This window comes from Canis lupus, chromosome 29, assembly GCF_003254725.2.
Source record: "Canis lupus dingo isolate Sandy chromosome 29, ASM325472v2, whole genome shotgun sequence".
Classification (NCBI taxonomy): domain Eukaryota; kingdom Metazoa; phylum Chordata; class Mammalia; order Carnivora; family Canidae; genus Canis; species Canis lupus.
Window position 1 is genome coordinate 20,945,290 of NC_064271.1, and position 24,173 is coordinate 20,969,462.

Here is a 24,173-nt window from a genome sequence, read left to right on the forward strand (position 1 = left end):
GTGAAGCAGGTACCTGGTCAGAGTAGTTGTTTAATAAAAGTCGGAATGAATGAAAGAGTAAGTGATTCATCCAAGGGTTTCTCTAACATCCGTATCCTCTTTCTGCCACTGTGGTTATGATTCAGGTCTATAACCCCTCTTAATAAAGCACTGAAGTCACTTGCTAACCCAGTCCCCAATTCCTTTTTTTTTTTTTAATTTTTATTTATTTATGATAGTCACAGAGAGAGAGAGAGAGAGAGAGAGGCAGAGACACAGGCAGAGGGAGAAGCAGGCTCCATGCACCGGGAGCCCGATGTGGGATTCGATCCCGGGTCTCCAGGATCACGCCCTGGGCCAAAGGCAGGCGCCAAACCGCTGCGCCACCCAGGGATCCCCCCAGTCCCCAATTCCTATGTTCTCTCCACCTCCATTTTCCTGAACTTGAAAGCAAGTTATAATCTCATAACTCCTCATGAAGTCCAAAGTCCTTAACTTGGCATTCAAAGCCCTCCACAATCCAGCTCCAATTTCTTTTCACTTCTATCTCATGCTGCATCCCATCCTGAAATCCTTGCTTTAACCACTCTTGACCACAAATATGGCCTTACCAATTTCTGAACCCTTCCTGCCTATATGCCATGCCCACTACACCTCATCTAACTCAGATTCTATCCACTTTGAAGGCTCATTTGTACAGAGCCTCAACTGGTACTTTGGCCCCTCAGGGCAAATTTTACTTATAGCATTCATCACATACATTCTTTCCCACATTTTGGATATTTGTAACCATATCTTCTGCAACTAGGGGAGAATTTGTTTTATTTATCTTTCCCCCTAATAAGTGCTTTATACATTTTAAGCACCCATAAATGACTCTCATTGAATTGAGTTGAAGACAAAAATACAATATAGCCCTCACTCTTGAAAAAAATCAGGAAGAAAAATATGAGAAAGAACATGTCAAAAGGAATCATCAGCTTTTTGCACTGGGGATATTTTACTACCAGCCAGATAATGCAGATTTATACCATAGGCTAGCACTGTCTCTAACGTGTCTGGCACTAACGGTATAGGATTGTCTCCACTCCAATACTTCCAGGAGATTAGCAATAAAAAGTCAGGCAGGCTCACACACAATTAGCCTTTTGTTTAATACTGGATTTACTGATCTCTTCTTAATTCCTCATTTCAAACATGAAAAAGTTGAACAAAGTCCAAGGAGTTTAATAATGTCCTTATACATTTATTATGTGCCAGATGCTGTGCTAGATGCTTCACAGGCAATTCACCTTGAATCCCTATCACCCTGTGAAGTGGGCACAATTATTATTAGTCCGCATTCCATAGATGGGGAATCTGAGGCTTGGATGTGGAATTAGGGTTACAATCCATATTTTTTATGACACAACAATGTTCTTTATTATGTAGATAAGTAAATGTTTTCACATTCATTAAGTTCAAGATAGGTATGACAATTCCAAACTTCTGACATCCATTCTGTGTCTCCTTCATTCACCATGTTCATTCAGATTTTGCTAGTAAATAGAACAAGTTGGTAAGTGCTTAGAAAATGAAAATCAAAACATAATAGAATTTGCTTCATATAGCCAAATGGTGGGTACTACTCTTCTTTATCTGTTCTAATGTCTCCTGTGCTTTTCTACATGTTTGAAATTTTCCATAATTAAAAAAAAGTGCCTATGGCAAAAAAAAAGATAAAATAGGATTTATTATTCTGTAATAATAGAGAATAATTCTCCAGGGAAGAGCTGGTCCAGAACTCACTGGCAGGCTTCGTTTTTATCAAAAATACTTGTTTTCAAGTATTTTCTACCAAGACTTATCTAACAACACAATTTTACATCTTGGTAATGAATTTTCAGACAAAATATATCAGAAATAAGTAAGAAAATCTGAATATTTTTTTATCTGAGAAGAGTGGGAGGTTGCAGGGGGCATGCAAGGGGATCTTACTGGGAATCTATTCTTTTCATAGGTATGGGCTGCCCTCTGCTGTAAAAAATAAGCTTTTACAACCTCTTGTCTGATTCAACAGGACAACTCTTTCATCAGATGTGCCACATGTAAAAGGGGCAGCATTTATGCTCATGATGTGGTAAGGTTATTGCCTCAAACCTGAAGGGCACAATCTGGAGATTCATTGGTAGGTTAAGTCAGTGAGATGATTTAATTATTTTTGTTTAATAATGATTCCTTGAAAGACCAAATCTTAGGTAATGGGAAGTCAGAACCACTAGCCAGAGAATTTTTCTTACTCTTCTGTCAGAAGAGCCAACTGATGAGACAAGTGCCCACCACAGGACTCTGATCCCGATTAAATAACATCTGTGAAGCACCAAAGCACAAAGACTAGCCCATCGTAATTGTTCAACAAATAGTTTTCCTTATTATCTTTTTCTTCATCATAATCATATCAAGAGGAGTGTATTAGTCTGGTAGCACTGCCACAACAAAATACCACAGACTGGGCAGCTTAAATAATACGAATTTATTTTCTTATAGTTCTGGAAGCTGGAAGTCCATGAACAAGGTGCCAGCAGGGTTGGTTTCTGAGAAGGCCTCTCTTCCTGGCTATGTTCTCATTCTCACATGGCCTTTCCTCCATTTGTGCATGAGAGAGAGCATTCTGCTATCTCTACTCAAAAAGGCATGAGTCCTATTGGATTAGGTCCCACCCTATGACCTCATGTAATTTTAATTACCTCCATAAAGGCCCTATCTCCAAGTATAGTGACATTGAGGGTTAGAGCTTCAACATATGAACTTCAGGAGTGACAAGTTCAGTCCATAGCAAGGAGAAGAAAGATCTCTTGGTTCATCCTGAAATGCACAGACAGGCCGATTGCCTGCCCTTCTACCCTTTAGGTCCACAACTCAATAATAAAATGAGCTTCTGGGTATGATAAAAATGACTCTCAAGCACTTCACAATTCTCCTGTATCTCCAAACATGCAATTTACAAGGCTGGCCTCACATATTTCAGGAGGATTTTCAATGAGGGCTAAAACAATTTATATCTAATGCAAAAAAAAAAAAGGAGTTGCATTGGGGTGCCTGGGTCGTACAGTAGGTTAAGTGGCCAACTCTTGATTTTAGCTCAGGTCATGATCTCGGTCATGAGATGGAGTCCCACATAGGGTTCCATGCTCCGTGGGAAGTCTGCTTGAGATTCTCCTTCTCCCTCTGCCTCCTCCTCCCACCCCTGTTCCCACTCTCTTTCTCTTAAAAACAAACAAAAACAAAAAAGAGATTTCCATAAATCTTAATTTAAGCTGAGAATTTAACAAGAAAACCTTATCCTTAAAGCCATCTCATTAAAAGAATCTTTACTCTTTTTTTTTTTTTTAAGATTATACTTATTTATTTGAGAGAGAGAGAACACAAGCACATGCGTAGGGGTAGAGGCAGTGGGAGGAGTAGACTCCCCACTGAGCGGGAAGCTTGATGTAGGGCTCCATCCTGGGACTCGGGGATCATGGCCTGAGCCAAAGGCAGTTGCTTAACGGACTGAGCCACTCTGGTGCCCCTTCATCTCACATCTGAAAGTCAGAACAGATTCTAGTGCTGACAAATAAGAAGAGAAGTTAGTCTGTCCTTTGTCGATGCCAATACTCCAGAAGAATCAGTGACTCCTAGTCCTTAGTGGGAGGTCACTTTGTGCAGTGAATCAGTTAAGTTGTGCTCACAGGACTATTTCTTAACCTCCCAAATTGGTATTTCATTTGTAAGTCATTTAAGATCCAAGACATTGTTTGGTAAAAGGTAGTAACTACAGTAGGAACACTGCAAGTGCTAAAATCTTCATGAGTTTAGCAAAAATAATAATAATAATAATAATAATAATAATAAATTAATTAATTAATTAATTAGAAATCATGAGTGCTTTGTCCAGAACATAACTTTCTCCAAGCTGGTCACCATATCTCTTTTCAAGAAATAATTCAGGAAAATAGGACAACACATCAACAACATTACTACTTTGCTTGACATTGAAATTTTTCTTGTTTTGGGGGGGTAAGGAGTACGATAGGGAAAGAGAAAAAATTCACAAAGAGAATAATACAATTAATCTACATATTGAGAACAATGAGTTTCTGAATTTACACCTCCTTCTTCTCTTATTATGAAAAATAGTCCATCCTTTGACAAGTAGTCAAACCTTATTGCCAGAGAGCACTTTCCTTTTGGAAAATAACAATCTTTGCAGTTTTAAAAATCTTCTTCGTCAACCAAAATTATTCCTATCAGTGTTTTGACATGGAGCAGACACTTTTGTAACTTCATTCACTCTGTGATCTCAAGGGACTTGCTAAGATTGGAGACTCCTTAGCAAGGCCCCAAAAGACTTTTAAGGATCCAGCCTCAGGCTTCCTCCCCAGACACCTTTTCCTCACTTTCTGCTCCTTCCAGCCAACCAACTCATTGATCCCTAAATACACTTTAATTGTTCTCTTCAATCACTATGCCTCTGTATAAACACACTTTAATTGTTCTCTTCAATCTCCACGTCTTCTTTTCAGAATGCATCTCCAACCCCATCTTGTTTGGCTATCACACTTGTAATCATTTATGTTTAAGATCACATCTTCTGACACAGGAATGTCTTCATCACAACAGATTTCACTTTCCTAAAACATACCTCTATTATAGCACTTCTTGTAGTGAAAGGCAACTATTTCTTTACATAATAATAATATCTGACATTTCTTGAGTACATATAACATAGTAGGAATTCTGTTGTATATTTTACATTTTATTTCTACCTCCCACTAACCATGAAATCATATAGATGTGGGAAGGGAGGGTTAGAAGAAATAAGTGATTTGCCTGTGATGACACAGCTTGTGTGTGTGGAGCTCAGATATAAATCTATTTTCTTTTGGTCCATGTCTCTACTATCTGTCACCACCTCACACTGCCATTCCATCCACTATCCCCACTGGATGATGAGTTCCTTTATGCCAGGCACACAACTGGTTTCTTTTGGTATTCCTAATGTCAAGGATGGCAACCTATATCTAACTATTATGTCAAATGCATGATTAATGGGTAAATGAAATTAATTATTCACTATAAAACTTTTTTTGAAATAAAGATTAAATAGTAAGAAATCTATTTTCAAAGACTGAAAAAGGAAGTCCTCATAAAGAGACAACATGTTGACTATTGGTCCCCTCTCATTTACTTCCCTGATTTCCCTGTCTCTGGCACTTTGGTAAATAGAGCTGTTTAATGGCCACATCTTCAAAATCACAAGCACAGCTGCCCAAAGGGCTGCAAATGTTTTCACTCTTCTGTCCCTTTACTTGCCAAGACCTTTCTCTTTCTCATCCGTGCAGCTTGTGAAATACAAACTCCTTGACAATACTTCCCCTGGGCTAATCAGACAAGGAGTAACTACAAATAAGAAATGCTATAGAGTGCCAGGCCATGAGGGGCAGCGGTGTGGAGTGGTCAGACGGGAGGGTTCTGGAGTCAAACACACTTGAGTTCATTCAGCACTGCTGCCACTTACTTGTCACACCATTTTGGAAAAGTAGTGAAAAATATCTACATGGCCATCTCTTCAAGTATGCCCATTTCCAAAAAAAAAAAAAAAAAAAAAAAAAGTATGCCCATTTCCTGAGAACTCATGCCTCCAAAGCTCAGGATTTGGTACAGTATAAGCTCTCAAGGAATATTAGCTAATATGATTAATATAAAAGGAAATAAAAAGAAAATGTAACCTTTTGTAGATGAATGGTCAAGCAGAATGAGAAGGGATTCAGGAATGACTTCTAACCTCTCTCCAGATTTCAAACCCAACTTCCAGTGATCTTATTAAAAAAAAAAAAAAAAAAAGTAATGCCTGAGCTACATACATGGCTACAGCCATTGTCTGTGAGTCGTCCTTTGAAAACAGATTGAAACTATAGCAAAAACTATAGTCCTCTATCCATTAAACCACATAACAACTACAAACCCTGTGATTTTTGGCAAGGAGATTGATTCAAGGGCAACTGTTCAGAGAAAACAGGCCATTTCCTGTTTTTTGGAAATAGCTCATAAACACTAGGGATGTAGTCTTTGAGCTGAAGCATGTCAGGTCTGCAGAGACTAACGTTCTTAGAAATTATTAATTGCAAGGCAGGGACACTTAACAAGTGTTGAGTCTCAAAAAAAAATTAATGATGATTTCTTCAGTGCAAAGAGGAAGTGAGGTGGGAAGAGGAGAGGAAGTAGGCTCCATCAAGGAGCAGGGACCCATGGAGAGACAAGTGTGAAGATAACATTGCCTGACTGACTTGCTTCTTTTCCTAGTGAGTCATGTACTTCCTTTATCACTTTGGCCACAGGTTTCCCAACAACCTCTTTGACAAGTATATGTAACATTTTTTCCTTCCTTAGTGTTCCTTTGAACTAAAGGCTACACACAAAAACAAAGCTTCCTTGGGGAGAAAAATCTTTGGAGAAATCAATAGAATGTGGTAGTCAAAGCATGGGCTTGAAAGAAAGGTAGCTCTGGGTTTAAATCCCAACTGTGTCACTCAATAGTTACATGACCTTGGGCATTTTATTTAACATCTCTGAATTTGGATTTTTTTCATTGTAGTAATGTGGATAACTCATTCCACTTCAGAAAATTACTGCAAGGATTCAATGAAAATAGTTATAAAACACACTTAGCACGGTGCTACCATACAATATTTGCTAACTATGATAATTTTAATCATTAAATATGTATGTATATGTTTAATAACAAAATAGGGGCACCTGGGTTAAGTTAAGTGTCTGCCTTTGACTCAGGTCATGATCTCAGGGTCCTGGGAGTGAGCCCCGTGTCAGGTTGGCTGCTCAGGGGAGAGTCTGCTTATCCTTCTCCTTCTGCCCCCCCAACCCCCCACCTTCACTTGTATTCTCTCTTGTGTACACATGCGCACACACTCGCTCCCACTCTTGCTCTCATGCTCTTTCAAATAAATAAATTAAAATCTTAAAAATAAAAAAAATAAAAATAAAAAAAATAAAATCTTAAAAATATATATATTTGTAATTAGCCAAAATTATATTTGTGGTATATTGTCAATGCCCTGTGATAATATATCTACTTAAAATGCTCAACAGGGATGCCTGGGTGGTTCAGTCAGTTAAGCATCTGACTCATGTTCTCAGCTCAGGTCTTGATCTCAGGGTCCTGAATTCAAGCCTTGCATTGGTCTCCACAGTGGATGTGGAGCCTACTTAAAAAAAAAAAAAAAAAAAAAAAGTTCAGTAGAATGTCTATTTAGGCATTCTCCAGAATGGAGAAAATCCATTCATTGTCCATCCATTCCCAAAGTCATTTTGCCACTCAAGGGAATCAAAAAAGCTGTACTGATGTGTCAGGTCATGATATAATTTTCATCTTAGGGTACCTTCCAGTTTGGTTATAGCCAATGGGAAAATCCACCTCATTATTACCAGGTTGAAGCCACTCGACCAAGTTAAAACTCAGCTTTAATGAGCTTAAATGAGCAATTTAAGCCACAGCTGAAGAGAAAAGGTTATTATGTAGAATTTCTAGAGATAATGTGATACTGTGTATTCACACCCTCCTAGAAGTAGAAACATGTAGGTCACTCACTAGCCACTGGGCAAGCACCAGCCTATACTTGATAACTATCCAACTATCCTACTAGAAGAGTTTGCATTGGCTTTTCAGTAATAATCTTAGGTAAGGAGGAAAGATATTAAAAAAAAAAAAAAAGAATAAAATCAGCTCAAACTTGGCATTTTGCCTTATAGAAATTACCATAGGATTTACAAGTTTGCCTATATTAAAATTCAAAACTTCTGGTCATCAAAAGACATCAGTCCTTAAAGCAGAAGGAGCATTCCTCACACAAGAAGATATTTGTAAAACTCATAACTAATAAAGGATCATCATCTAGAAACTAAGTTCACAACTTACGCCAGATTAAAACCTGAATTTACAGCATTCACTTTGCAGGCCTCTGTACAAATGCAGCCTATGACGTTCCAAACAATGATGTCATGAGGACTGGATCTGCGCTGCCTGCCTGTCACAATACAGTTGCTCAGTAATGTGAACAGATTAGACATTAAGATCAAGTTTAGACAGTTTGTTTGGGGACCACCCGGAAAATGTGTTATCTGTGCCAAGGAATCTGACATCTCCAACCCCAGTCAAATTAGGCAAGCTTGAGAATACAAAAGAAAAGTAAAAAAAGCTGTGGGGTAATTTCTGATGACTGAAGAGCTTATAAAGGAAGCTTAAAAGTAAGACTAAAAAGGCAACTGAAGTAACAACCAGATTCCTTGGTATCATGGAACTTGAGGCCAGACAGTGACCCAGTGTAATGGGTTGAATGGTGGCCCCCAAAAAAGATATATCCATACTCTACTCTCTGGAACCTGCAAATATGACCTTATTTGAGAGAAGGGTCTTTGCAGATGTAATTAAAGATCTCAAGATGAGAGCATCCTGAGTTACCCAGGTGGTCCCTAAATCCAATTACCCTAGAAGGGATGCCTGGGTGGCTCAGCGGTTGAGCATCTGCCTTCAGCTCAGGGCATGATCCTGGGGTCCCAGGATCGAGTCCCACATTGGGCTTCCTGCGTGGAGCCTGCTTCTCCCTCTGCCTATGTCTCTGCCTCTCTCTCTCTGTGTCTCTCATGAATAAATAAATAAAATCTTAAAAAAAAAAAAAGAAGTGCTCTAGAAGAGAAAGAGAGAATGCACAGAAGGGGGGAAGCCATATATGTGTTAATGGACACAGAGACTGGAATGATATGGCCAGAAGCTAAGGATCACCTGGAGCCATGGGGAACTCAAAGAGCCAAGCAAGTACCCTCTCATGAAGACTTCAGAGGAAGCACAGCCCTGTTGACACCTTCAAGTTTGAATTCTAGCCTGTAGAACTGTGAGAGATAAATAGCTTTCTGGTTTTTGAAGCCATTACATTTATAATAATCTGTAACAGTCCTAGGAAACTAATATACCCATATTCTATCAAAAAGTCAACTATACTCTCATTACCTAGAATCTTTTTTTTTTTTTTTTTTTGAGTAGGCCATCTCAAATATTTAAGTATTACATACTTGGCCTCCTCTGTTCTCTGTTAATCTTCAGAGCTGCTGAGCCATCTGAGTCTTCCATGGGAACATCCTCTTTCAGTCTCCCAGAAAGGGAAACAAATTTAAGAAATCAATAAAATCTCATACTCAATAGCTGGATACCCCAACATTAATCTAGTTAGGGCCCACAACTGAAAAACTTACAAGCTAATTTTAATTTTGCTCGTTTAATGATAAATAGATACAGATGCAAAGTCATTAATTAGGGAAAACAAGATACAACTGTACGAGTAGAGGGTAAACAGGTTATCAGTGAAATGTGTGAAAAACAATGAAGCTAAATCAATAAAAATTGAAAGCAATGTGCTTGTCAACAGAAACAATCCTAAGTTGCCTTAATGAACAGAGCAAAGAAGGCAACAGGCTTGGGTCTACTTTACCCAATGTCATTCCTGCACCCCGCTGCATGCTGAGAACCACATCTGCCAAGTTGAACCCATCTAAGGGAGGGCAACCATGACATCAGAGTGTGGGTGTGATGACAACTGAAGGGCAAATGAAAGACTTAATGATTCTTAGCTTAGAAAAAAAAAACTTTTAAATAAATGTGATGAATTCTTCATGCCTTCAAAATGATCATCATAGGAGTTACATTGGGCCTTGGGTACCAGGGGCCAGAAACAGGTAGAAGAGGGTGAGCCTGCAGGACAGGTTAACATAAAGTGGCCAAGGAGGAGGGAGAGACACCAAGAGCCTGTTGTGTCTTAGAAGTCAAAGGGGAGCTATGGCCCTGCAATGTTATGTAGAAAGATAACCATGGTACCCCGCGGACTGCTCATCACCATGGCAGTGCAAACTGAGGTATGAAGAGGAAGGAATCTTTGAATACTCCCACGCTTACACTCTGTATACTATCACATATCCATCTGACCTTAATTTTGGTCAGTGTGGAAAATAACCCAATTCACCTAGCTTCTGCCTTCACTTAGTGGTTTCTAAATGATCATCCATGACTGCCTCCATCAGAGAAAAAAAAAAAAAAAGACAGGACAGTTAGTTCCCCAACTCAAAGCACTCAACCTTCATTTTGTTTTTGTTTCAAGATTTTATTTATTTATTCATGAGACACACACAGGGAGAAGCAGAGGCAGAGACACAGACAGAGGAAGAAGCAGGCTCCAGGCAGGGAGCCCAACGTGGGACTCGATCCTAGGTCCCCAGGATCACACCCTGGGCTGAAGGCAGGTGCCAAACCACTGAGCCACCCAGGGATCTCCTACTACCCTTCATTTGGAAATAACATCCTTCCTATTTTTTCCCCAGAGTGTTAAAAATGCTGCTGCTGTTTTTAAATCATGATGATAGTTGGAAACTGATGTTCTTAAATGTCTGATATGGTGAAACTAAAATGGACAACCCTATTTGGGTTTGTTTAATTTCTTCTGGGAAACTAAAAAATCTGGGGTCCAGGACTCCAGATTATAATAGAAGGAAAACTAAAATGAATTGTTAAAATTCAAAGACAGGAACCTCAAAATTATTATCGAAGAGCTCTTTTGCCTGAGAAATTACAATAAAACCCACAATGTTTAGATGTGTTACTTTTAGTTTGAAGAGGTTTTAAAATCCACAGGATGTGTGCATTTTTAACAGAGAATCAAATAAGTTAGAATAAGATTTGGACTAATTCAGTTACAAGCTTTTATATTTAGTGTTTTAGTTAAGGTTATTCTAGTTTAGGAAGTGAGGGCATTAACTGCTTTGTGCTTACCTTCATCCACAGAGCTCTTTTCATGCTTTATCTGCTCAGAGCAACTCTCTCAGGGAGACTCTCACCTTCACTCCACTTGAGTGGAGTGGAATCTGAAAGTTTAGAGAAGTGAAGCCATAAAGAAGGAATTAAATTCTGTGCCAATAACAACCATGGTACAAGCAGATTCCCAAAATAACTGCTTTTCTTTCTCACTGGCTCCCGGCATTCCTGTGATACTATCATTGACCACAGGGAGGAAGCAGAGACTCAGATTTGAATGGGTATTCATTTTTAAGTTACCAAATTTCACCTATTCCCATATTAATTAAAGCAGTGCAAAATGTAATAATACATGTTAGCAATTTTTTCTGTGCTTCTTTTTTTTTCATCCATAACTATTTGGATGGAGTGGGGAGCCAAGATGGAAAAAACGAACAGAACACAGAATTGCACTAGAAAGTGTGTTCTCTTTAAACACAGAGAAATGGAGTTAAGTGTAATTTTTCCCACTTACCTCCCACAGGACAGTTGGAGATTCCAATGAAATGATCATCTTTGGCTCTTTCTTGAACTAACTGCTTCCTCCAAAAATCCTCTAAGAATTATAACATCACTTGCAAATATGAGACAATGACAAGGCATCAGGGCTAGCTATACATTTGTGTCTCCTTAATAAATAAAACAAGTGTAGGTAACTTCCTAGAGCTTCTTCCTAGAAGAGCTGCAGTAGTGACAGTGTTGCTACACTGGATCTAAGGGGATTGCTACAGGGGATCTAAGAATCCACAGATGCCCACAGACAGAAGAAATGGTGGCCCTGATGATGGGGGGTGGGGGACAGCTGATGTTGACATGTGCACAGGTAAGCCTGGGATTCCTTCCAGCAAGGTTATGTCTCTAGAAAGACCTCTCTCGGGTGCCTGATGGCTTACTCGGTTAAGTGTCTGCCAGCCCAGGTCATGATCCTGGGGTCCTGGAACTGAGCCCTGCATCAGGCTCCCTGCTCAGTGGGGGCCTGCTTCCCCGTCTCCCTCTGCAGCTCCCTCAGCTGCTCCCCCTGCTGTGCTCTCTCTGTGTCAAATAGATAAGTAAAATCTTAAATAATAATAATAATAATAATAATAATAATAAATACCTCTTTCACCAGCTGCTTTATTGAAGTCTGCAAGGAGGCAAATGTATTGCACTCCATGGCTGCAGACCCTGAGGCCAGGAGGGAATCACAGGGCTTGGGAGGGGAGGATGTCAGCATGGGACATTGGAAGAGGGTAGGGTCACCCCACAGGGGGCCCAGGCCGGCCTAGAGGAGACCCTCTGTGGGGGACCACTCTGAGGAAAGGGAGACGGTGCAGGAGGCAGGAAATTCCCTCTAGCCCTCCAGAGGACCCCCACCCGCACCACCCCAATGTGGGAAGCCTGGGATTCCTGCGGCCTCTCTGAGGACGTCCTGCTGGTCTTAAACCTGTGGCCCACCTGGACCCGCACCCCCTGAGGTTTGCTCTACCTCCTTCCCGGGCTCCTCACCCCCATTTCCTTGAACTGTCTCCTGCCTGGGGTTGCCTCTCCTAATAAGGTGTTAGTCCGCAAGCTTTCTGCTTCTCCTAGGGCACCCAGGATAGGACAGCTTATGTGTTATTTTAGAACTTGAGGTCTCCAAAAAAGCACTAGCCCTGATCCTTGTATTCATGACCAATATTACCAAAGGCACTTGAGCTTGAAGAAAAGGCAGGAATTAACCTCAGGGGTTAATACGTACCTGCCAAGGGCTTGCTGCTACTTGCGTACTGACCACCAGGTGGCGCGCTAACCACGTCCTTTCAGAGCCGGACAGGTCGCCCGGAGCTCGGCCGTCTGGCCTCCTTCCAAGCAGTTACTCTTACTATTGAATCTTGGGGTAAGAGCTGGAGCTGCAGAGTTCCCAAGATAGCAGAACCCGTGGTTATGTAAGCAAATAATATAGTGTGGAAACGTCCATTGACAGATGTATTTACTGCCCTCGAAGGTGGGTTTCAAATCACTCTTATTTTCTTATGCTGGGTAACATCTATAACTTTTTGTTTTAAATCTTTTTTTTTTTTTTTTTTTAGGGGAAATTCACATGACTTAAAATGAACCATTTTAAAGTGAATAATTTAGTGGCATTTAGTACATTGACAGTGTTTTTGCAATCACCGTCTCTACCTAGTTCCAAAACATTTCCATCATTCCAAACAAAAATTCAGTTTAAGCAGTTTTTCCCATTTTTCCTTTCCCCGGCCCCTGGCAACAAACCAATCGACATTTTGTCCTGATGGATTTATCTCTTCTGGATATTTCATATAAACTGAATCGTACAATATGTAGTCTTTCGTGCCTAGTTGCTTTGACTTAGCTGAATGTTTTCAAGGTTCATCCACATTGTGGCATTCATTCTTTTTTATGGCTGAATAATATTCTACTTTATAGATATACCACAATTAGTTAATTCACTGAGGACATGTGGGTTTGTTTCTACCTGTGGGCTATTGTGACGAGTGCTGCTATAAATATTCATATGCATGTACTTATTTGAGCACCTGTTTTCAATCCTAAAAGTGGAATTGGTGGGTCATGTGGTAATTCTATGTTGTTGTTGTTTTTTTTTAAGAAACCTCAAAACTGTTTTCCACAGAAGCTGAATGGTTTCACAGTTCCACTAGCAGTATAGGAGGGTTACAATTTCTTCACATTCTCACCAATACTTGTTATTATTATTATTATTATTATTATTATTATTGAGATGCCTGGGTGGCTCAGCGATTGAGCATCTGACTTTGGCCCAGGGTGTGATCCTGGAGTCCCGGGATCGAGTCCCAAATCGGGCTCCCCGCATGGAGCCTGCTTTTCCCTCTGTGTCTCTGCCTCTGTGTGTGTGTGTGTGTCTCTCATGAATAAATATCATTATTATTATTATTATTATTATTATTATTATTATCCTAGTGGGTGTGAAGTGGTACCTCATTGTGGTTTTGACTTGGATTTCCCTAATAACTAATGTTGTTCAGTATCTGTTTATATGCTTGTTGGTCATTTGTGTATTTTCTTTGTAGAAATATCTATTCCTTTGTCCATTAAAAATACTTTCTTTCATCCTTCATCTTTTCACTTTTTAAATATCATTTGTTGTACATAAGTTTTTAATTTTGATGAAACCAAATGTATTTTTTTCTTTTGTTGCCTTCCTTTAGATGTTATGTCCACTGTTAAATCCAATATCATGAAGATTTACTCTTAAACTTTCTTCTAAAAGTTTTATGGTTTTCACTCTTATATTTAAGTCATTCATGCACTTTGAGTTGATTTTTGTATATGGTGTGGGGTAAAACTTCATTCTTTTGCATGTGGTATCCAATTGTTCCAATATCATTCCTTCCCCCAATGAATGGTCTTGGCATCTTTGTCAAAATCAATTGGCCATTGATCTATAGGTTTACTTCTGGACTTTCAATTCTAACCTATTGGTCTACAAATATATTTTCATGCCAGTACTACACTGTTTTCTTTGCTGTAGCCTTAAGGTAAGTTTTGATATTGGAAAATGTTAAGTCCTCCCACTTTGTTCTTCTTTTGAAGATGTATGACCAGTCCAGGTCCCTTGCAATTTCATGTGAATTTAAAGATTGACTTTTCCATTTCTGCACAAAAGTTCATGGGGATTTTTACAGAGATTCCATTGAATGTGTAAATTACTAATTAAAGTGAATTACTCTATGTTGTACTGACATCTTAACAATAGTAAGTCTTCTAATTCGTGAACACAGGATATCTTTCCATATTTTCAGTTGTTCTTTTATTGCTTTATGCAATGTTTTATAGTTTTCAGCTTACAAGTCCTTCTTGGTTGAATTTAATAGTAGGCGTTTTATACTTTTGGATGATCTTGTAAATAAGAAACAGAAAAATAGTTTTCTTAATTCTCATTTCAGATTATTCACTGCTGGTGTATAGAAACACAACTGACTTTTGTGTATTGATCTCGTACCTTGCAATTTTTCTGAATTTGCTTATTCACTCTTGTGGCTTTTTGTGGATTCATACAGATTCTTTCATAGATATATAGAATTATGTCATCTGCAAATGGAGATAGTTTTAAATCTTTCTTGCCAATTTAAATGTCTTGTATTTGTTTTTCTTATCTAATTTCTCTGGCTGGAACTTTCAGTACAATGATGACTAGCAGAGGTAAATATGCCATTTTTGTCTTGCCACATTTCCAGGGAAAAGCTCAGTCTTTCACCACTGTGTTTGATGTTATCTGTGGATTCTTCATAAATACCTCTTATTGATGTTGAGGAGTTCCCCTCTTTTTCTAGGTTTCTGAATGTTTTTATTATGAAAGGGTGTTGGATTTTGTCAATGGCTTTCTCTGTGTCAATTGAGATGATCATGTGGATGTTTTCCTTCGTTGTTATAATGTAGCATATTACATAGATTGATTTGCTTGTGTTAAAACCACCTTTGCATTCCTGATCTGTTTTTAAGACTGACTTTAAAAAAAAAACGAAGACATATATGAAGTGTTGTAAGAATATAAATGAAGTAGAATTGATTCTGCAGGTCAGGGAAGAAGTCATAGGAAGGGTGAAAGGGATGGGAAGACAAGCCAGCCTAGAAAAGAGAGATAAAAAAAGACCTTGAATGATAAGGGGGAAAGCCAAACTTTCAAGCAGAGTTTTTTTCTAATCCCAGATAGATGTGAAGCCATATCCAATTTCCAAAGATACAGCTTCACTTTCCTTATCTGTAAAATGAATAGATTATTTTGGTTTTGACTATCATTATTATGATTATAATTTGTTCTCATGCTCATACCATAAACCTTTCCAGTGAGGCTACGCAGTTTGCAGACTATAATTTTTAATTGTTGAACAGCAACCCCTAGAGATAATCACAGTAAGCATTTAGATTCATCTTTATTTTTCATTATTATTAGCATACTATGATGAATACAAAGCAGATTATCTATGAGACACCTTCTAGATCTAAAATGTTATGGCTTTCTGAGTCCATGAATCTGTATCACTTGCTCCTCCCTAATTCTACAAAGTCCTAATCCCCAATCCCAGGTTATTAGAAAAATTCTCTATCAGGCAATTTCATGAGGTCTACCTTAATTCTCCAGACATACTGTCTCTTGCCCTGTCCTTCTGAAGACAGAAAAATAGCGAATTAGCTGTTCCTAGTGGAAAGTTGTCTTTCTCAACTCCCTTAAATGGGTATCCATTACACACATCTAAAACTGATTGGCTATCTAGTCAGAGCAAGGGAATCATGAGAGAACGCTTGTGGTGAGAAAGGCCCACGTTACAGCTTTTCCTGATTTTCTGTACCTCATTTTTTTTTCCTTCCAGCTTTTTTCTTCTTGCCTCCGCTGCAAGGCTCTCCAGGAGATATAATCCTGTGAGCTAAAAATCCCAAGTGAGGATAGACCTATCTTTTCAGCCTAGCACATAGACATTTGGCATTTTTCAAATCATCTTCATTAGGAGCTAAAGAAGAAAACCAGACCAAAAAGAAAAGATCTCTTTATAGATGAAAAGTGCATTTCTCTGGGTTGTTTTGGCCGCCACTGCCAGCCAAGCAGACAGACCCTGGCTCCTTTCTTCACTTCCATACCATTTGGAGCACTTAGAACCAGATATAACTCTGTGGCTCATCTACTGTCCAAGTTAATGCAAGGCTGGAGTATCCTTGTTGGTGAATGTCATCTTCCTATCAGCTTCCTTTCCACCTGGGAAAAGTCTTTGGGGAGGCACTAGGACGGGATTGGTTAAGGGCTCAGATTCTGAGCTAGAGAGAACCAGGTTTAAACCCTGACTCTACCAACTAGGGAGAACCAGGTTTGTGTGTACGTTTTTTATTTAAATGCAATTTAATTAACATCCATTGTATTATTAGTTTCAGGAGTAGGATTTAGTGGTTCATCATTTGCAAATAACACATGGTGCTCATTACTTCAAGTGCCCAATTACCCCATCTCCTGACTCCCCTCCCCTCCAGCAACCTTCAGTTTCCTATAGTTAAGAGTCTCTTATGGTTTGCCTCCCTCTCTATTTTCCTCTTATTTTTCCTTCCCTTCCCCTATGTTCATCTGTTTTATTTCTTAAATTGCACATATGAGTGAAATCATATGATATTTGTCTTTGAAAAACCTAGGTTTAAACTCTGACTCAACCAACTAGGGTACTGTGTGGCCCCTGGCAAGTTACTAAAGCTTTGTGAGTCTGTATTTCTGCCTGTAAAATAAAAGAATAACAGACCCACTAATGGTCTAATGAGAGATTTAAGAGAATATTACCCGTAAAGTATATTGCATGAGACTTAGCGTGGTTACAGTATTAATTTGTCTCCTTCAAAGCTCTCTTAAAGCTTTTGCCCTTTTTTGTACTCATTCAAATTTCTTTTCAGTCTGAGAGATCCTGAGAACCACCAGATTATGTGCAGAGCTGATGTGCTGTGTCTGCAACAGGAATGAACATAATTTGTAAAGCAGTAGTGACTAATTATACCAGCGTCCTGGTTGTCTGTGATGACTACGTATCTCAGGTGGCTCCAGAAAATGGACTTTCCCAGATCATCATCATTTCACAACAGAAAAATAATCTAGGCCAAAGAATCTAAGCAATGACTGTTTTCTGCTAAGAATAATTTATTAAATATTTACTAAGTGCTTGGTTTGTACCAGGTATACAGAGGTTATAATTTCATAAAGGTACAAACCTAAAACCCATGATGCCTGTTCTGAAGTCACTGTGGCTATTTACACTCTAGCCACAGGAAAAAAAGGCTCTGGGGCGCCTAGGTGGCTCAGTGGTTGAGCATCTGCCTTCAGTTCAGGTCATGATCCCGGGATTCTGGGATCAAATCTTGCATTGGGATCCCCACAGGGAGCCCGCATCTTCCTCTGCCTATATCTATGCCTCTCTCTCTGTGTCTCTCATGTATAAATAAATAAAATCTTTAAAAAGAAAAAAAAAAAAGGCATGCTCATGCAGGAGCCAGGCAAAGACCTTATTTCCAAGCTTCGAGTCTCTGAGTCAAATAGCCCTCCTCTCTCTTTGAGCACTTAATTATTAGTATAGCCCCCTTTGAATCTGAACCCCGACAAGAGGATAAGATTTGATAAGAATCTCCTTAAGCCAAAGGACAGTGGAGTTCCTATTTGAATAGCCTAGTTTCTAAATTCTGTACTGTTTTAAACTTGCCCTTTTAAACTTTCATGATAAATGATGACTCATGATGACTTTGCTGTTCACTGTCTGGCCCGAGTTAGAAACCCTGTAGTCAATGTTAGTATCTTCCTGTCTTTCATCACCCACATCCAGTGTATAACCTAGTCAATTTGATTCTAGCAGTAAAGTGTCTCTTGAATGTATCCCTTGTATCCCCACCACCATTCTCAACCTGGGATCTCAAGCTTCCTTGCCTGGCCTGCCCTGTTCCTCTTGCCTTTGATCCATCCTGCCAGTAAGCCTTCTAAAAACCTCTGCTCAGAAGAATCACATCTCAGGGCATGCTAAAGGTTTAAAGGTGTGATTCTAAAATACCACCAGTACATTTTGGGAAATCATGGAAAAAGGTGAAAGTGTTGCAGGAAAGCAGTGGAAAAATATCCTATGCAAAAGAGGGGAAAAACTTGCTAGATTCTTGAAACAATAGGCCAGATTTTGCTATTTCCCACCCAGGCTTCTAGTTTTTAAAAAAGCCATCTTGGGACACCTGGGTGGCTCAGTGGTTGAGCATCTGCCTTCTGCTTGGGTTGTGATCCCAGGGGTTCTGGGATGGAGTCCCATATTAGGCTCCCCACAGGGAGTTTGCTTCTCCCTCTGCCTATGTCTCTGTGTCTCTCATGAATAAATAAATAAATAAATAAATAAATAAATAAATAAATAAATAAATAAATAAATAAAAAATATATATATATTTAAAAGCCATCTTATTTGTTTGTTTATTATTTTGCTGAGGATTCTTTTATTTGGACATGATGCTTTCCAACTATAATTTTTATTCTGGGTCAAATTAATCATAGAATGCTTATTAAAAGTTTTGACAAATCTTGGTTTATCATTTTTTTAATGCTAGTGAATATCTGCCTTTAGAAAGAAAGAGCTTAAATACCACAAATGGCTGTGCTTCTTTGATTTCTCTAGCATACCAAAGGAGCCTTTTTTTGCCCTGGTGAGACTGAGTACTTATAATAGAAATGAAGAGTCTGTAGTGAAGTTTATGGTCAACACTAAAATCACAGAAATAGCAGAGTTCTGTGTAATAAACAAGTCAAAGGACACTTGAGGGGTTTGAGCTCATCTAAAACACTGGAAAGCAGGTTGACTTTGTCCTTCTGCTCTGGCTTTAAGCCTCCCTACTTGTAATATACTGATGCTATTCAGAAGACCCCTAAGAAACAGAACATTATATTTCTTTAAAAATGTAATTATTTGAGAGAGGGAGGAAAAGAGCACAAGGGGGAGGGAGGAGCAGGCTCCCCACTGACCAGGGAGCCCGACAGGGATGGGGGGGTACTGCAAGGGGGTCTCAGTCCCAGGACTTCAGGATCATGACCTGAGCAGAAGGCAGACGCTTAACTGACTGAGCCACCCAGGCACCCCCAAAACAGAGCATTTTAGAAATGTAAAGGACTTAAGGCTTCATCTAGCTCAATTGGCCCATTTTGGGTGAGAAACCAAAGTTGGAAAAGCAAGTAATTACCCAGGGCCACCCAACAAGTCAGGTCCTCAGAATGGTCTGCTTGTCACCCCAGGCAGACTCCCAAGTGCTTGGCTGGTGCGCATCGAAAGCAGCTGCAGAAAGTAGCTGTCATGGTGCCAAATTCTTATCTGCTGGTGTCCTTCAGATTGGGTGGGCTGAATGCCAAGGGGAAACTCAGAGTCTATGAATTCTAATCCTGGACAGTTCTGGTCACAGGGTCTTAAATTTCCCTCCAGAGCAGAAGTTCTGGGACAGATCACAGGGGAATGAAAAGCATGAGTGCATCCTGTGGGTGCATCTGAATCAGTGCATATCTTCGGTGCTGTTTTTAACAGCGGTACCTTATTGTGGCCATATAATCAACCTACACATTTTCTATCCAGTCATCCTGACCATGCAAGTATATGTTAACAATCTGTTCTCACATTCCCATATATATGAGCTAGATGTGTGGCTTGTCGTTTGAATCAGTACCTTGAAGATTTAAAAGTTCTGAACTTGCCGAACACTCTAGAAGAGAGCTGAGACAGGATCCCAGTTAAAGGCTCAGATTTAAGGAAAAGTAAGGGACTCTAAAAGTCATCAGGGACGTGATCCTTAGCATTTTCTCAAAACATGCCAAGGGAACATGCAGATCATCTCAATGTGATGCCGCTCTGGATGCTGACACTAATAGACCACCCTTTGTTGACTACCTACCATGCCAGGCGCCGGGCTGAGTATTTGACCTCTACCATCGCCTTTAATGTCCATAACCCCCTCAGGTGAGTCATATTACATCCTCATTCTACAAATGAGCAAATGGGAGCTCAGTGATTTTAAGTCACTTATAAAAGTCCATGCTCTTTTTTTCCCCCAGTTGGTCCAAAACTCATGGTAAAAGTCCATGTACTTAACCCTCACACTACACATTAATCCCAGTCACCAGGCTAGTATTACTTACAGTTCTTTCTGCTAAGCCCTACTCTTGCCTTGCCTGGTACTGTTCCAGTACTCACCTCACCTGTCATCTCTCTGGGAAGCCTGCAACCATCCAAGGATGTGTGTTTTATTCCCCTCCTCCCAGAGTGGCACCTTCTCTCATGGCGCTTGGCATACTGTGTTTCAATTATTAGTGCATTTGTCCACGTTCTCCTTTAGAGCACTTTGAGGGAGGGCAAACTTCGTCTTATCCAGCACTGTCCCGGCTCATAGCAAATGATCAGTGAGCTCCTTGGATAAAGAGCTGAGGTGAGAATTTATTTGGCAAGATGTTTTGGTTATCCATTGCTGAGAAACAAACTATCCCAGATTTGTAGTTTAAAATGACAAAAATATTACCATCTCTCAAGATTCTGAGGCTCAGGAATTAGGACAGGGCTCAGCAGGGATGACTGACCTTTATTAGATGTCCTCAACAGCTTCTTCACTGTCCACTAAGACATGTCCACAGTTGGACGTAATAGCTGTCCTGGGATCTTATGTCTGGGGCCGCAGTCCTCACTGTCAGCTGGGCTCCTCAGTTCTCCTGTGTGTAGACTCAGGGCTTTTCTCTCATGTGATCTCATGTGATTCTATGTAAAACTTCTTACATAGAAACTCAGAATCCAAAATAAGTAAAAACAGAAGTTTCTAGTCCTTAAGGCTTAGACCTGGACCCGCCAGTCACTTCCCCCACCTACCATTGGTTAGAGCAAATCACAGGACTGACGCTACACAAAAACATGGATAATGGAGGCCTGGTTCATGGGGGACCATCTTTGGTGCCTGCATCCCTCTGTCCTAATAGAGTCAACTCCATCCCTGCCCAAGTCTCCAAAGTAATGGTATTACTCAAGGATGACAACCAGGGAAAGAGAATAGCTCAGCCTATTGCCTCCACCACAAGTTGAGGGGAAAATCTATAATTACAGCATATAAAAGTTAGAGATTCCCAAAGAGTTTTGTGCACAATGAACAGCCAGTGGGATAGTGCCGGGTAAGAAACACCTAAAATGTTCTGTTTAGAATGTAACATATGGCCTACATCTAGCAACATGCAGGTTATATGTAGCTATGGTCTTTCCTCCCCTTAGGGCTCTCTCCTTTTCTCTCTCTGTATGTGCTGTTTAGCCACCTTGTCCCCCTCAGACAAGGGCTTCTACCTCTTAGAGCACTGCCCTTTGTGATTTAGATGTTCCTTAATCGAATTTAGCCAGAGGAGTTCCTATCATTTTTGCACAAGGATACTCCCTCCCGACTCCCCAGCTCTTGGAACAATTTCCTTAAGGATCATCCAAATCCCTTGGACCTCATGTGGCTGAACTGTTTATTTTATGGGATCCATTCTGTGCATTTGAAGATGTTTGCTTCAAAAGAATTTGAGAATTTGTAGAGTTTTTGTTATTGTTTATTTGTTTTTGCTTCTCTTGTACTCAGATTTTGTATGCAAAGGCATTTAGCTACTTCAGGGCTGTGTCCTGTATAAGTTAATCAATATTATCATGAATAAATATATTTGTCTGCCACTTGGCAAACTTACATATAAAAGACTCTTTGTTGAGGATCAGTGGAAAAGATTCCCACATTTCCTTAAATAAATTTCTTCATTAGGACAAAACAACGCTAAGATTCTAACATAGCCCTCAGAGAATATGAAGATATGGACAAAACAAATGGGATGTTGCAGTCATGAGTTTTGAGCATCATTTTCCCTTTCAGCTGAAAGCCAGATCCAGCTCTGAGGCTACAAAGGCTTAAAACAGAAGGGCCAAAGGAACTGAGAAGGGGGCAGAAAGAACAGGGAAGCAGTTCAGAAATTCTGGGAGCAGCCTATATGACACCAGCTTAGGCACTGGCCCTGCTGATTTGCCTGGCTAGACTACAGCGGTATTTCCTGGGGGAACGTCTGCCCCATCCAAGACACCACCTCCTAAATTCTCTAACAAATCTCTCTGATCAAATATTTGCTCCTATATCCAACCTAAACATGATCTACTTACTCCTGTCCTGCTAAGATTGCCACACGATCAAGAACACATGGAATCCTATCAATGAAAAGGGCCTTAGGAATTACATGGGATAGTGGTTCCCAAATTTTGTCTTGTTTCTGGTCCCTTTACACTTTTAAAAATTATTAAAGACCCTGAAATGCTTTTGTTTAAGTGGTTTATATCCACTGATATTTACTGGATTTGAAATCAAAACCGAAACAAAACTTTTTAAAATTCATTTTAAAAAACAATAATACATCTGAATGTAACAAACATATTTCTAAGGAAGGATGACTATGTTTTCCAACACATTTTAGTGGGAAGAGTGGCATAGTTTATGTCTTTAACATCTGACTTAATAGAGGATAGCTGTATTCTCATCTCTGCCTTCTACATTAATCTGTCAGGATATGTTATTTTGGTTAAAGTATATGAAGAAAACCCAGTCTCACATACATATGTAGCTGTAAAGAGAAGAAGTATATTAGTGGCCTTAATGTGGATATTCGTTGATATTATGCCAAAGATTTCACAAGTGTAGTTTCTGAAAGGTGGGCTGCAACGTGGAATCTGAAATCATATCAATGAACTTTTTGTATTTTATTACATCCAAGTCCATTTGTCTATCTTGCATGAATACATGAATTTGTTTTTTTATCCCATACATGATTTTTTTTAAAGATTTTATTTATTTATTCATGAAAGACACACAGAGAGAGGCAGAAACACAGGCAGAGGAAGAAGCAGGCTCCATGCAGGAAGCCCGATGTGGAACTCAGTCCAAGGACTCCAGGATCACTGAACTGAGCCAAAGGCAGACAGACGCTCAACCACTGAGCCACCCAGGCGTCCCCCATAACATGACTTTTGATGCTGAGTGTTATGATCTTTATTTTCAAGAGGAAACTAAATGAAAATTTCTCCTTAGTGGCAAACAAAGAAAGATCCATTAGTTTAGGAAAATTACATATGGCATAAAAAGCAAGGTGATAACAGCGGCAGAGAGGAATGATGGGACAAATTTGCAGATGAAGAGTAAGGACACCTAAACAACTGTTAGAGGAAAGAAAGAAAATTAGGAATACAATTTTTTAAAATTAGCATTTATGGAGCATTTCTCAAGTGCCTAATAGAATTATCTCATTTAATCCATTTTCTGTGGGGTAAGATCTATCACTCTTGTCTCATGGAAGAGTGGTAAAGTCACCTGAGATTGCAGAGCTACAGAATTGTGGGACTAGACTGGAACCATCAACATCCAGACGCGGTAGTTTGCAGTCTTTAAAAATGTACTTTTTGGGATCCCTGGGTGGCGCAGCAGTTTGGCGCCTGCCTTTGGCCCAGGGTGCGATCCTGGAGACCCGGGATCGAATCCCACGTCGGGCTCCTGGTGCATGGAGCCTGCTTCTCCCTCTGCCTGTGTCTCTGCCTCTCTCTCTCTCTGTGACTATCATAAATAAATACAAATTTAAAAAAAAATAAAATAAAAATGTACTTTTTTTTAAGTTCCAAAAATAACATATAAACTCTTTTTAACAAACAAGGAAAAGTAAAAGACAAAAGCCTCTTGCTCCTTGCCCCCACCCCTGCCCATTTCTACTGCTAATAGTAATAGTCAATACACATGCCATATTCTTACCAAACAGAAAGTCACTGCTCTTAAATGCTCCATGATCCTCTTT

At 39.6% G+C, this 24,173-nt stretch overlaps 1 long non-coding RNA gene across 1 annotated transcript; it reads left to right on the forward strand.

Annotated features, from left to right (window-relative positions):
• Positions 1-1,452: 1,452 nt before the first annotated feature.
• LOC112678403 (uncharacterized) lies at positions 1,453-22,358 on the forward strand. The gene is made up of 3 exons (XR_004810371.2): positions 1,453-1,537; positions 1,979-2,146; positions 22,220-22,358. It is a non-coding gene; the product is annotated as an uncharacterized LOC112678403 (long non-coding RNA).
• The last annotated feature ends 1,815 nt before the right edge of the window (positions 22,359-24,173 follow it).